Source organism: Trichosurus vulpecula, chromosome 8 (assembly GCF_011100635.1).
Source record: "Trichosurus vulpecula isolate mTriVul1 chromosome 8, mTriVul1.pri, whole genome shotgun sequence".
NCBI lineage: Eukaryota > Metazoa > Chordata > Mammalia > Diprotodontia > Phalangeridae > Trichosurus > Trichosurus vulpecula.
The window spans coordinates 159118129-159133001 of record NC_050580.1 but is presented as its reverse complement, the minus strand read 5'-3'; the positions used below and the strand labels follow the sequence as shown (position 1 = coordinate 159133001).

At 40.5% G+C, this 14873-nt stretch overlaps 1 protein-coding gene across 2 annotated transcripts in view; it reads left to right on the top strand.

Moving 5' to 3' along the window:
• The first annotated feature begins 269 nt into the window (after positions 1-269).
• The window catches only part of FAM81A (family with sequence similarity 81 member A), a 79567-nt gene continuing 64963 nt past the window's right edge, over positions 270-14873 (top strand). Inside the window, exon 1 of one of the 2 annotated variants that reach the window (XM_036736978.1) lies at positions 270-419. The gene's annotated coding sequence lies outside the window, so the exon portion shown is untranslated. Of the gene's footprint in view, positions 420-1431; positions 1506-14873 lie in introns of those variants that run through there. The other variant, XM_036736979.1, reaches the window with a different exon arrangement.

Below are 14873 nucleotides of genomic sequence, written 5' to 3'. Positions count from 1 at the left end.
TATTTTCGGTGTGGGAACGGGAGGGAGGAGGGGCAGCGCAACCTGTCAGGGGCTGGGGTTGGCGGGGAAAGCCTCCACTTGGGGCTGCCAAGCAACCGCGTCCAGGCAACGGGCTCCCGGAAACCGCTTGGCTCGGGCGCGCGCCGTGGGTCCGGGGCGGGTCTCGAGACGCCTAGGAGCGAACCCCCTGGTGGGGGGGTTGGGGGGGCTGGCACGCGCTGGGTCTGAGGCAACTAGATACGAGCCGATTGGCCCGCGCTTCCCGCTGCAGGGGAGGGAGGGGTGCGGCGGGGAGGGGGGGGTGTCGGCGGCTAGGGGCGCGTGCTTCGCTCCTGGTTCGCCTCGGTTCGGCCGCCGCCGCCGCCCAGCAGGGAGGCTGGAGGAAATGGGTAGCCGCATCCCGCCCGCCCCCAGTGCCGGTGAGTGCTGCTCCCGCCGGGACCTACCCCGGGAGGCGGGTGGGAAGGAAGGAAGGGAGGCTGCTGCTGCTGTTGAGACGGCGGCGGCTTCGTAGTTTCCCCACCCCCGCCCCCCGCCCGAGGAGGAGGGGGGGACGTCTGGGGGTGAAGGGTCGGGTACGGGTGGAGCGCCCCCTCCGTGACCGTGACCTCGGGGCAGCAGCCTGGCAGGGCAGAGGGGCTGAGGGCTGCTGCCAGGGAGAGCGCGTGATGGACCGGAGGGGCAGAAGTTGGACCCTAAGACACCTGACATTGCTTTGGGACTTGGGAGTGTTGCATGCTGACAAAACCCCGACAATGTTGCTTCCCACCCCAAGCTATTTCTTTGAGTTAGAATAGAGAAGGCATTGGCTTTAGACCTAGATTCTAGTTTGGCCCGTACCACGAAGTCATCGTGTGACTTCGGGCTATTCATTTCGCTTATAGTACAGGACGAACAACAACAAGGATTTAGATTTGGAACGTACCTTTGACTCTAATCCCATCATTCTTACTGGGCCTCAGTGTCCTAGTCGGCAAAATGAGGAGGTTGGACTAGATTATCTGTAAAGTCCCCTCTCTCAGGCTTCAGTTCCCTCATTAGCACTCACTCCACAGGGTTGTTGTGAGGATCAAGAAAGCACTTTGAAAACCTTAAAGTGATGTATAACTCAGTCGTTATTATTCTAGCTCCATCAAATATCCTTTTTTTTTTTGTCAATGTGATGAGAGTTAAGAGAAAGAACTCGTTATTCTGAAGGGAAAGCAGATTGGAGAGAGAACGGTTAATTACTTATCTCACTTGAAAAAACAGGTTGGGGAGAGAAGGGTTAATTACTTTTCTCACTTGGAAAAACGGACTGGAGAGAGAAGGGTTACTTATCACTTGTTTTTGTGGAATGGATCAGGAGTCCAGAGAAAGGCCAATACTTTTATCAAAGATCGTTGTGAGAATAGTCACTTTGACATTGTCCACTTTTTTTGGAGCTTATCCATTGAGCTGTCTAAATCCTCAGCAGAACTGGGAACCTCTTGAGTTCTCGGTTTTCTGGAGTGTAAGACCTGAAGGTAACTTTGCATTTTTCACAGGTAAAATCAAAACCCAATAGTAGATGAGTTTGGGAATGATGTGAGTCATTTCTTCAATATGTATGAGGGTTTTTTTTTTTTTTGCATTCAGCTTAGTCTGTGTACGGTGATGTTAATGATTTAACATGAATAAACTGAAACTGTGCTAGGCTTGACAAAGGTGGATTCAGTTTTAACAGTTTTCAGGAACAGGTGCACAGATACAATTTGGTTTTAAAAATTCAGGTTTTAGATTTTAAATTCAGATTTAACTGTCTGTGAAAGGTTTTGTAATTAGAGCAAAATCTAGGATATAGCAAATCAGCTGCTGCCTGGGCAGAAGTCAAGGGAAGAGGGTACAGGAGGAGAGAGAGGAGGGAGAGGACATGGAGATTAGACTCAACAAGCTAATACCATGAAAAACTTACAGAGCTCATATCCATATAATTAACCCATAATAAAGTCATCTTAATATAGGCAAAGCAGTTGGTCCTGCCCTTCCTAACTTCACAAAATTCTTAGGTTTATCTTTTATAACTTCTGTCTCAAGGTAGTATTGTATAGTGGAAAGAACATTAGAAGAACTGGGATGTAGTTGTGTGACCGTGCTGAGTTTCTGCTACCTACTTTGTAAACTGGGAAGAATTCTTACCTACCTCACAGCTTTGTAGTGTATGGATTTAAGGGCTCTGTAAGTGTGAATTACTATCGCCATTTTATGATCTTACCGTCCATGTTCATTTTAGCCCATATCTATTCATATAAATGTGGGACTGGGGTGTGGGGCGGCATAGTCTGTATGATTTACCATCCCTCCCAGCCCCTGAGAAATGCCCTCTAAGCAAACATAAAAAAATCTAGAAGTGTGCCAATTTGGAAACAAAATATTTGTCAATTTAACTATTGCTAAGAGAGGGACTGTGTTATATAGTGGCTAAGGGTCTGGGCTTTGGAGTTTGAGACATAGGTTCAAGTTCTGCCTGACTTTGTGATGTGGAACAACTCACCCTCAGTTGTTGTTCAGTTGTGTCCCATTCTTCATGACCCCTGTGGACCACAGTGCCCACAGACTTTTCTTAGCAAAGATACTGGAGTGGTTTGCCATTTCCAGTAGATCAAGGAAAACAGAGGATAAAAGACTTGCCCAGGTCTGAGGTCTTACTGAGTCCAGCCCAGCACCCTATCCATTGAGCCACCTAGCTGCCTCAGGGCAATTTTCTGAGACTATGAGTTGTACCTCTGACTCAGTAGAGGGAATGTCCCACAAAGATTATTCACCTCCCAGTCTTTGCCTTGGCTTTCCTTTCTCCCCCCAAAAGCTTCTTTTGAAGTCAAAAGTCAGCTTCCTAGAGGACTAGAAAAGACGGAATTATCAATTTGTATGCTACTCTTCTACCTACCTTTTATGACTTCAAGTTTTCCTCTCTACCTTGTCTCTTGCCATTATCCTTACTTAGCATCTGTGTTAATTAGCCATCCAACAGCAGACTTCAAAATTCTTCAGCTCCTATGGTTTCCATCACTGTTCTGCTTCAGCTAGTTTGGTCATGCCTTGGAGACTTCATCTTGATACTCAGAACTACTCTACCTCTATTGTCTTCTCCTTTCTGACCATAATCTAGCTTACCCTTCATGTCCCACTTCTTCATGGAGATGAAATTGCTTTTAGCTTTCTTTATGGTCTCTTTTCATTTGATCCTGCTTCCAGTCCATTACTGTTCTTTCAGTTTGTCAGTCCCCAGCTGGCTTCTCTTGTCCCCTAGAAAGGAGAGTTGCCATTTTGATGCAGTCCCGTCTAGCATCCTAGAATCCTTTACTTCCTTGACCTTCTGCCAGTACCCCATGGCACACACCAGTCCTGGATTCTCTCCAAATCAATTCCAGAGTTGATTTCTCAACTCTTAAACATGTACTGCCATTACTTTACATTGCATTACATTACTGGCATTACATTACTTTATAGTTTAAAAAAATGGCTGACTAGGTCCCCCTACAGATTCATGCTACTTCAGTTGAGACAGTTACTGCAGTTGCGTATCCTTTTATTTACCTCTTGTTAACTTGTAACAGAGACTATTCCATACCTTTTTATACTCCCCTTTCCCCCCTCCAATCTGCCTCCCACCTTTCTCATGCTTATAAACTTGCCTTCTACTTTACTGAGATGATCAAGGATATCCTGCTTGAGCTCCTCCCAAATAGATCTGTAATCTAATTAATTCAGGAGTTCCCTCCAACAATGCATTATCAAAACCCAATCAAGTCTTCCTGAAAGTTTGAGGTAGGATGATTCGTCTAATGTGCTAGAGATCTTTCTCATTCCTCCCTATGGCATGAGGCTAACCAGTGTAACACTTTAGCTATTTGCCATATAACATCTTCTCTTTCTGTCGTACAATTCTTTGATAATATCCTTAGCCAATAGTCAGTAAACAATTATCAAGTGCCTATTCTGTGCTACATATTGCCCTAAGCTAGGAAAACAAATAAGACAAAGACAATCCTAAGGAACTTACAACTTAATGGGAGAAGATTGTGTTGTGTGTGTTGTTGTGGTTGTGTGTTGTTATGTGGTTTGTCCTACATTCTCTAAGAGGACCATGACATCAGGAAGGTGATGACATGACTTGCAATTGACTTTGATTTAAATAAGGGAGGGCTATGCAAAGTCACCAGCTTCTCTTTCTTCTCCAGAGCCATATGGGTCCAGTGGCCAGATATAGATCAGGCCAACTGGAGATGGGGGAAGATAATATACAAAAGAAAACTGAAAAGGGGGAGGGGTAAAGCTGGACCTTCATATTCATGGATTGGAAACCAAGCAGAGCAGTTGGTGGGAAATGAAGAGTTGACTAGAAGTTCTGTGCCCTCCAATGGGAGGCTTTGGGAGGAATTCATTGCTCAGTCCCTCAGTCTTAAAGGAGAGGTGACTGAGAGTTTTGAGAAGGTGTTGAGTAGAAAAAGCTGAGTCAGTCTGCGTGAAGATGACATTTCAGATGATAAGTTTATCTTGAGGAAAGCCTGATGTTACTAGATTTGAAATCAAGCTGAGCAGCTGGTGGGAAATGAGCATCCTTTACTCCTGTTCTTCAGAGTTCCTTGTTGGCTATGTGCTTATGCCTGCCACACCATTGCTCTCTGCGTGGTACTTATCTTCAGTTTTTGACAGGTGTTTCATGTCTCATTGCCCTACATCAACATTGGCAAAATATTTGTATTGGAGATATACCGGGGTGGGGAACCTATGGTCTTCCAGGCCACACATGGCCTTCTAGGTCCTTGGGTGTGGTCTTTTGATGGAGTCCAAGTTTTAGAGAACAAATGTTTTTATTAAGAGGATTTGTTCTGTGAAGTGTGGATTCAGTCAAAGGGCCACACTCGAGGACCTAGAGGGCATATGTGGCCCTCAAAGCTGAACATTCCCCCACCCCTGAATAGACCTTTACTGTTATGGGAAGTTTGGTGTCAGCAAAAGTCCTTTGCAATTTATCCAAAACAATTTAGCCTACCTTCTTTCTTTTCAATTCTGGGCCCACCTCATTTTCTATCTGTAAAGTATGTTCTGGATATTTATGCTTTTAGACAAGAGGGTCAGCTCATACAGGTGTTGAAATCTGTGTCATGTGGTTTTAGATGTCTGTTATATCTAATCATTTCATCTTTCCTGTGTGTATGGAGAGCCAAACTCCTCTGAGCTCTTCATCACTTCAGAATTTCTCTGTATTGTCCCTCAACTTTTCTTACTTACCCTCCATAGAGGAAAGAGTTTTCTTTTAGCCTTTTTAAGGTTAAATTCTTGGTAAATGCACCTGATCATAACCCCTTCTGTAACATCTAGGACATTGAGTTATTTCCTTTTCCTACAACCTCCAAATTCTCCATTGGTTCTTTCCTCACTCTCTCCAAAATATGCTCATCTTCCTTACTTTGAAAAAGTAAGGAGAAACAATACATTTCCACCCATGGAACTGTCCTGTGCTAAACAAAATATTTATTATTAAGTGCTTCAAGGATTTTATCTGTGTGGATACTGACTCACCAATCTACTAGATTATAAAACCCTCATGCTTTAGTAATTGGGTTTTGTTAGTTGTAGCTAAAATTAATTAGTTACCTGGTGACCAGTCCTCTAGAATGGAGAGTTGATGGCACTCTTTCAATTTAGCTAGTCTGATTTCTGGATGAAAACACCTAACTCCTTATTGTGCTATACTACTGCCTTTCCAGCTTAATAAACCATAAGTTACCTGAGGTTGGGGACTGTCTCACTTTTTTATTTGGCTCTACCAAAGGTAGAACAGTGCCTGGTTCACAGTAAAGTACTTAATAAGTAAATGCATGTTTATTGATGGACTTGCCAGAGCTCCATTTGCAGTCTTTGAGAACCTATCTACACAGTAGGATGGGGCTTTAGAGTAGCGATAAGACTTTAGTTTAGGAAGGTCGAACCAAAATATTGATAAGCCAGTTTAACAAAATTGTGTTCTCACTTTGAAGAACTGAGTTTAGGATAACTAAAAAACCCTACTTTTATTTTATAAATATGAGTGGTTTTTTACATTTCTTTTTTAACATGCCCTAATAGCTAGTGAAAAAAAAAATTCCCCCAAAACAAAAACCCAGAGGGCCTGACAACAGAGTAAAAAACCACTCTAGAAATTTTTAAAAAATAGTTGGGTGTGACAGGAACAGTTTAATTCCAGTCAACACACTCCCCTCATAGACTATTGAATCTCTTTTTGAGATTCTTTTGAATCTCCTTCCCCCTGACTGACTCTCACCTTTTCCTTACTCATCTTTTTTGTCCTTCCTCTCTCCTCTTTCTTAATTTTCTTTCTTTACCTCTTTGTATATCTCACTTTCTTCCCTTTTCTCCCAAATTGTCATGTATATTAAAGTTTTGTGTCTATTTTGTGTTTTTAATCTAAAATGAGTTGAATTTGTTTTTCTTGCTAATCTTTTTCCTCCACACCCCAAATGGCTAAACTAAAATAAGTTGCTATTATTTGTATGTGGCCAGCAGTTGGTTTCCTTCTCTTTCCTTTGCTTTCTTCCTTCCCCTGAATCAGAGAGTTCTTGATTTTTTTAAAAAAAGGTTATTTACTTGTGATCTAATTTGTTTAAACTAGCATTTCTTGCTACCTTTGAGTATATAAAAAAATAAAGCAACTATAAATAAAATGTTAGGAAAAAAGGGGCAGAATTTTCATTTTTTACTTAGAAATTGTTACGTGATATCATATAATCAGGTCTTGGTGAAAAGTTTCTAAGATAGAAACTTTCAGTGTCTCTCAAAATGTTTTTTGTTCATGTTATGTAGTGGTCAGCTCTGTTTTATCAAGGAATACTTCAGTGGGAGATTATTTTCTGAATAAGTTAGTTAGAGAAGTTAAACAGCCTGCTCTGTTGCTTAGTGTAGCTTCTAAAAAAAAATGTGTTTATGTGGGAGAGAATGTGTGGGGGGTTGCTTTCACATTATGGGATTCTTAAAATTATTGAACTGGGAAGATGTTATTCAGACGCTCCTGGTGCCTTAAGCTTGTTTTTTGTTGATTTCAATTTTCTTTTCTTTTTTTAATTATGTAGAGAAGAGTTCATGATCCTTCTCCTGCTCCCTCCCAAATCGTTATAAAATTAATTTACCAAACCCAAGTGGTTACTTCAGATAGAAGATATTCACTGTCACAAAATTAGAGGCTTTTTGGAGTTGGAAGAGATCTTAGAGATCATTTAGTCCAACCCCCTCACTTTAAAGATGAGTAAACTAACAGATGAGTTTTTCTGTGACATAGTTTAACATAGAGATAAGTCACAAATAGTATACCCTGTGCAACAATAAACAAAGGCATAGTTCTTAATAGAAAAGATTGAGGTTGCAGAAAAATGCTTGCTCCCCCATGTCTAGTGCACTTAAGATATACACATTGGTTTTTGGACAATATTTTTCTGTTTTTGCTGTTGTATCTGGCAGATTCCCTTAATGTTTGGGAAATATTTTTTCAAATGTTAGATAGAAAAACTGCCAAATATAGTTGCTGCATTATTATTATTTTTTAAAAAATGCAACCTGCCCTAAAAAGTAATATTCAGACTTTTGTTTTCTATTGAGGGGCGAGCTGGAATAGCCTGCCAAACTTGCAGGAGGGATGGGACTGTCTTTTGGCAAAGGAAATATCACTCAGAGAAAAGGAAGGAAACATTTGAAACTATAGATTTAAAGACTCAAAAATCAAATCAACAAATATGTATTGTGCATTTATATGTAAAGCACAGTTAAGCACAATGGAAGATTAAAGACATATAAAGATATTTCTGCCTCAAGAATCTGCTTATAGTCTTATTTGGAATGTTAAGACAAAAGACATTTTTAATCTTTTTCACAAATATAGGATGAAATCAACTGAAGTTGGTTTTAAAAAGTTGACCCAAGTATTTTGGTGAACTGTGAACTCAGTGTGAGACAACAGTGATATCTGACAGCCAAAAAAAAAAGCTAATGTACTCTTAGCTTGCAATTATGTAAGTATGGTTAGGCTACGTTTGAAATGTTGTGTTTCATTCTGGGTACTACACGTTATAAAGAACGTTGATGAACTGGAACACATCCAGAAGAAGGTGACCGGGATAATGAGAAACTTTGAAACTCTGCCATAGGAAATCATTTGGAGATGTTCAGATTGGAATAGAGAAGATTTAAAGTAAGATCATTGTCTTCGGATGATTGGAGTGTGGTTAGAAAGAAGAGGGTTTGACTTATTTTGCTTGCCCCAGAAGATAATATTAAGACCACTTAGTAAAAACTAGAGAGGCAGATTTTATCTTAATAAAAATAATTTTCTGCCTAATAGGGATGTCCAAAAATGAAATGGCTTATAAGTTGATGGACTCCCTGTCATAGAGGGTCTTCAAGAGGGGGTAAACATTCCCCAAGTGGGGTGTTCACAGAGGGGATTCATATTTCAGACTAGATGACCTCTGTGTGTCCCGTGATTTCTGGCATTGTCCTGGAGAAAAGAGGGATGACCTCAGGAGGTATTGTCAGTGGCATATCTGGTACTGTACCAGTCGTAGAGGAGCTGGAGCCAGCTATGCCTTTGTTTGCTGTTGTACAGAGTATGCTATTTGTGACTTTTGTCTCTATACACACGGAATCGTCATTGCCCACCCCTTTATTTTACTCTGTGCCAAAAACCTTCAGAAGCTTGCAGCAGACTTCTTTGCAGGAGACTTGCCTCAGTACCTACATTATGTAGTGGAACACAGACATAGATAGGGTAATCAGACTTGTCACAGTTGCAGTAATCTGCTACAAAGAGTCTCTGTCACAGTCAGCTAATTGTACAACCAGTTTAAGTAATAACCAGTTGAAGAAGACCTGTGCCTAGGCTTGGACTCTCCCTCTTCCTTGCTGCTTGTAAGCTCCTTAGAGTTGGAGAGAAGTTTATTGGCAGTTTATTGCTTTCCTGATCTCCCAGCCCATCTGCCCTGCCTTCTCACAAGATCATGAAGTGACTTGCTCCAGATCATGGAGGGAGTAAATGACAGAATCTAGACTTGAACCCAGGTTCTCTCATTCCAGACCATTCCTCAGTTGATTACTCAGCATGCTTTGTGCCAGGCACTGTGCTGGAAACAAAATGACAAAAATGAAATGGTCTCCACTTTTAAGAAGATTAACTTCTTTGGGGGGACATACGTGCTCATATAAGTAGATAACAAAATAAACATGAGGTAATTTTTGGAGGTGAGGTAATAGTAACTAGGGTTGGGGGGAAGAGCAGGAAAGGCCTCAAGAGGAGGTAGCCTGGGCTGAGATTTGAGGGAAACTAGAGATGAGATTTTCATCAGAGGAGATGAGGAGGAGGGAATGCAATACAGTCATGGGGGCAGCCTTTGCAAAGGCAGGGACTCAGGGATGGAATACTGTGTGAGTTTGAGGAATAGCAAGTAGGCCAGTTTGGCTAGACTATAGGGTGTGTGAAAGGGAACAATGTGTACTAAATCTAGAAAGATAGACTGGAGTCAGATGGTAAAGAGTTTTAAATGCCAGACAGAGGAGTGTGTATGTAATCCTCCAAGTGACAGACCCACTCAAGCTTCTTGAGCAGGGTGACATGATCAGACTCCTTCTTTAGGAATATCCCTTCATTAGCTATGTGGCATGTGAACTGGAAAAGAGGATTCAAAGTTAGAAAGCAAAATAGGAAATTGTTTTAAAAGGTCAGGTAAGAGGGTGATAAAGGCCAAAAATAATGTAGATGTGGAGGTAGAATGACCAAAACTTGGCAACTGTATGGATATGGGAGATAGTGAAGGTTAGTGAAAAGTAAAGGATGAGTCTTAGGTTGTACACCTGGGGGACTGGAAGAACGGTGGTTCCCTTGACAGAAATAAGGACGTTCAGAAGAAGAGTGGTCTGGGAAAGATAATGAGTTCTGTTTTGCACATGTTCAATTTGAGATTCCTGTGGGACATTAAGTTGAAAATATTCAATAGCGATATGGGACTGGAGCTCAGAAAAAAGAGTAGGGCTGGATATATAGATCTAGAAATCTTCATAGAGATAGTAATTGAATTGATAGGAGCTGATTAAATCACTAAGAGTGAGAAAGAGAGAGAGAGAGAGCAAGAGAGAGCGAGAGTGAGAGCGAGAGAGAGAGAGAGAGAGAGAGAGAGAGAGAGAAAGTGCTCAAGACAGAATCTTGGGAATATATCTATAGTGTAGGTGTGGAACATAGATTATAATTCAGGAAAGGAGACCCAGATCAGCCAGGTAGATAAGAGGGGGAACCAAGAGAGAGAAATGACATAAAATCCCAAAGAGGAGGCTATCCATGCAGAGAGGGTAGTAAGTGGTGTCAAATACTGTTGAGAGATCAAGAAAGATGAGAACTGAGAAAGAGCCCTTAGATTTGGCAATTCAGAAATCATTGGTACCTTGGGAGAGAGCAGTTTCAGGTGAGTGATGAAGTCAGAAGTCAGATTGTAAAGAGTTATGGAGTGAGATTAGAGGAAGTAGAGGCAATGTGTGTAGACGATTTTTTTTCCCTAGGAATTTGGTTGTGAAAGGGAGAAGAGAGACAACAGTAGCTTGAATGTGGGGCCAAATGAAGTTTTTAAAAAAAATTTTTTTTAGGATAGGGGAGACCTGAGCATCTCAGTAGGTAGCAGGGAGAAAGGAGTAGAGAGGGAAAGATTGGAGATTAGTGAGAAAATAGGGGTGATTGTGGGGGCAGTCTACTGGAGGCAGTGGGAGATGGGAACACGGGCAAAGGGATGAGTCTTGTATTTTCTTGGAGAATAGAATAAAGGAGGACAGAGTGATGTTAAAAAATTTGAGAAGTAGAGTAGGGGAAGAAGTGGAAGCTCAAGGTAAATGACCTATTTTCTCAGTAAATTATGAGTTAAGGACTTCAGCTGTGAGAAACGTGGTTTTGGGGATCACTGGACTTCCTAGGCAGGGCCAAAGTCCTGAAGAAGAACCCTGTGATAATCCCTAGGGAAGGCTGTACAGACCACAGGACTCCCAGAGGAAGACCAAGTGGTAGCCATCCCTTAATCTGTGGGGATCACAGGGCCTCCTAGGGGTCAGACCCAAGTGATGGCCCCTTAGAATGGCAGTAAGATCACAAGGCTCCTGAGACAGGGCCGGAAGTCCCATGTGATGTCCCCTTAAGAAGGCCGTGCAGACCACAGGGTTCCCCAAGGGAATCCAGAGTGGTAGCCCTCTTAACACTGCAGTGGGGATCACAGGACAACCCAAGACAAGATCCAGGAGTAAGCCTGGCGAGCTTCCGCTGCCTGTTGCTTCCCTTTGCTTGACCTTAGGAAAATCCATGTGATTTGCCCATTCACACCCAAAGAACTCAGGACCAGAGTGGGCAGAGGAAGGCATTTTATTACGCTCCCCAAGAGAGCGGGTGTAGTGCTCGCGGGAACACTCACACTGATACAGCTGCAGGAGCAGGGGTAACCATTCCCTCCACTCCTGCTAGAGTCATGGTTAGTTTACAATCTTTGTTTTTTACATAGTTTTCCTAGGTTATACAGTTTATATAAATAGGATAATAAGGATACGGAAGCAAAAGTGAAGTTAATTAGATTTTCCTTGTCTTAGTTGAGGATTAAACTATATTCTTTTACTTCCCCTACTTTTCCTCTTTAACATATGCAAATGATGCAAATCAGTAGGCCTGGATTCTTGACCAAGACCAGATCCTAGATAAGCTTGAACAGGTTCAAGTGGGTTTGGCCTCTCTAATTCCCCAGACTGCCTTCTCAAAAAGTATGCACATGCGTACAAGTCTCTGACCTCTCACCTGACCGACCTTAAGGCCTGGTCTCTGCTAAAGCTGGGGTGGGCGAGGGCAGGGAAGCACACCTTTAGTTCTGTGGAAACAAAATTCCTCCTCCCATTTCTTACAAGCTAAGAAGGTAGGGGTGATATGGCATGCTTGAGGAAGTGGGAGAGTTAGGGAAGAATAAAAAGTTTGCCTTGCAATGAGGACCCAGTTGAGATTAGATAACATAAAATAAAATTTGAGTGAACTGGGTCACCATGGTTGTGTGGCTTCCTCCAGTCAGCTGCCTCTTTAGTTTTTAAAAAAGTCTCATTGATTTAAAAAAAAAAAACATTGTTGTTACTTCCTAGTTAACTTTCTCTCCACTTCTATCCAATAGAAACTTTTCTTGTAACAAAGAAGTAAAGTTAAGCAAAAGAAATCAGCACATAGATCATATCTGATAATATATACCTCACTCTGTACCTTTATTATACCACCTCTTTCATGAGAGGTAGAAGGCCTGTCTTGTAATCAGTTCTCTGAAATCTCAAATGGTCATTGCATTGATCAAAGTTATGAAATATTTCAAAGGTTTTTTTGGTTTGTTTTTAGATTATTGTGGTTACTGTATAAACTATTTTGGTATTGCTAACTTCACTTTGTTCATATTAGCTTATCAAAATTTTTCTTACTCTCTCATTGTTTATTAAGGTTTAATAACTTTTATTACATTCATTTGCCATAGTTTATTCAACCATTCTCCAAATGATAGGTACCCACTTTCCTGACTGTGTCACTAAATTTTAAAAATATTTTTGAATTTTTTTTTAGTTAGCAAGCATTTATTTTATCTACACTTTCCCTTCCATCTTCTTCTTTCCACTCCTGATTGAAAAAACACCTAAAACAAAACTTTTATAAAAATATGCTTAGTAAAGCAAAAGTCTCACATTGACCTTAAAGTATGATATTCAGTTATGTTCACATACCATAATTTGTTTAGCCATTCTCTAATTAATGACTATTGCTTTAGTTTTCAGTACTTTGCTATTACAAAAAGCTGCTACCATTTTTGGTCGAGGTACATATATATCACTTTCCTCTTTCTCTGCTCTCTTTGGGATATGGGTGGTGGTATTGCAAGGTCAAAGGGTATATAGTTTTGTGACTTTGAGGGCATAGTTCCATAGTTGCTTTCTAGAATGGTAGTATCGATTCATAGCTACCAACAGTACATTGATGTGCCTGTTTTTCTGAAGCACTTTGACATTTGTTGTTTTCTTGTTCCTTTTTTTTGTCATCTTTGCCAATCAGATGAGAATGAGGTAGAACCTCAGAGTGGCTTTAATTTGCATTTCTTTCATTATTAGTGATTTGGAGCAAAATTTACCCCCACATAACTGTTGGTAGCTTGGATTTCTTCTTTTGAAAATTGCCTGTTCATATTATTTGACCACTTGTCAATTGGAGAATGACTATTGTATAAATTTGAATCAGTTACTTCATCTCGTAAATGAGAAAAAGTATGTTTTCAAAGCAAAACATGCCATGGACTTTTTAGGTTATTGCCCTTGAAGATTGTAATGGCCATATTAGAATTTGCAATGATGCCTAAATGGTTAACACTGAATCAGAAAATCCAGTTAACTGGAATCTCATTTGTTGAGCTTCCTGTATAACTATATTTTATTGTACCAGGTTATTGCTTTTAATCTAGTATTTCTTATTTTTCATGCATATCTGTAGTTTGAAAAGATAAACTTTCTTGATTTTTAAACATGCAAATTATTTTTCAATTTAGAATAAATTTGGCTTAAAGAATAAGACTTTTTTTGATGCCTACAGAAAAACTACAGCTGCTTTAAAACCAATTTCAAATTCAAATTCTGTTAAAATTTTGTGTGTTTATCTTGTCATCATTTCCTAATTTAAAAAGATCTACACTTAAATTATGTTGGATGGATTATGGCATATGTTCAATACATTTTCTTTAAAGGGAGGGGATGGAACAAGCATTCATTAAACACTTACAGTGTGCCAGCCGCTGTATTAAGTGCTTTACAAGTATTATCTCATTTAATTCTTTAATGTTACTTTGCTGACAGTGCCTCATATTTATGATTACATTATTATTAGTCTATTTAAAAAAAAGTAATTAAAACTTTGAAATCCTCACATAGAACCTTTATCTCTCTTGCAGAAAAGATTTGCAAGAAGGTCGTTTTGGTTAGCCTGATGCTTTGTATCATTCTGAGAGAACATTTTATTGCCATGATGGGAAACAGACTAACTGCTGAATTGCTCAGAGATTATATGAAGATGGGCTTCCTGTTTATCCTCTTGACCAGAAATGGACTCTTGGGTCTTGCCTCAGACATTCATATTCAGCCCCCTGCTCTAGGAGAGTTACATTTTATAATTCCAACAAATGGAAGGGGGCTGACTGTTCATAGACCATCTGCACCATGGCCCATCCAGGAACTGGTCTATCTCTTCCATTTTTCCAACTTATAGCTTTTTATCCTATTCTGTCTTACTCAAGGCTAATTGGCCAATATCTACCTGATCCCTGCAGTTACCAGCCCCAGCATGCCTTCATTTTGGTCCTTATACCTGTTGATCCACATACCTAAGTTTGTAATTAAAAACACCTGCCAGTATTCTGATGGCCCTGGATACCTTAGTGGATTGTTCTCAGGGGTCCCTGTTTTGTTGAGCACAAATATCTTGCTTTATTTTGGGCAGCCTAGTCAAGCAGAGGAACTCCCATGGTCCAGTATGGAGCCATAGCCTTGATGGAGCCTCCAAATCTACCATCCAAGATCATCTTATATGCTACTTTTGGCAAGAATGCCATAGGTTACTGACCCCTTGTTATGTGCCATATCAGATCATCTTTGTGATATGAGCCATCTCTTATGCTAAAGAAGGATCCAGGAATGAAGAAGACACACAACTAAGGAAGAGGGAGAGTAAGAATAACCAAAAACACTTGTTCTTATGCCACCATTTATGGTATCCTATCTTAGATTCAGCTCCCTTATTATTCTTTAGCTATAAAATAATGGAAATATATGCTTTATTA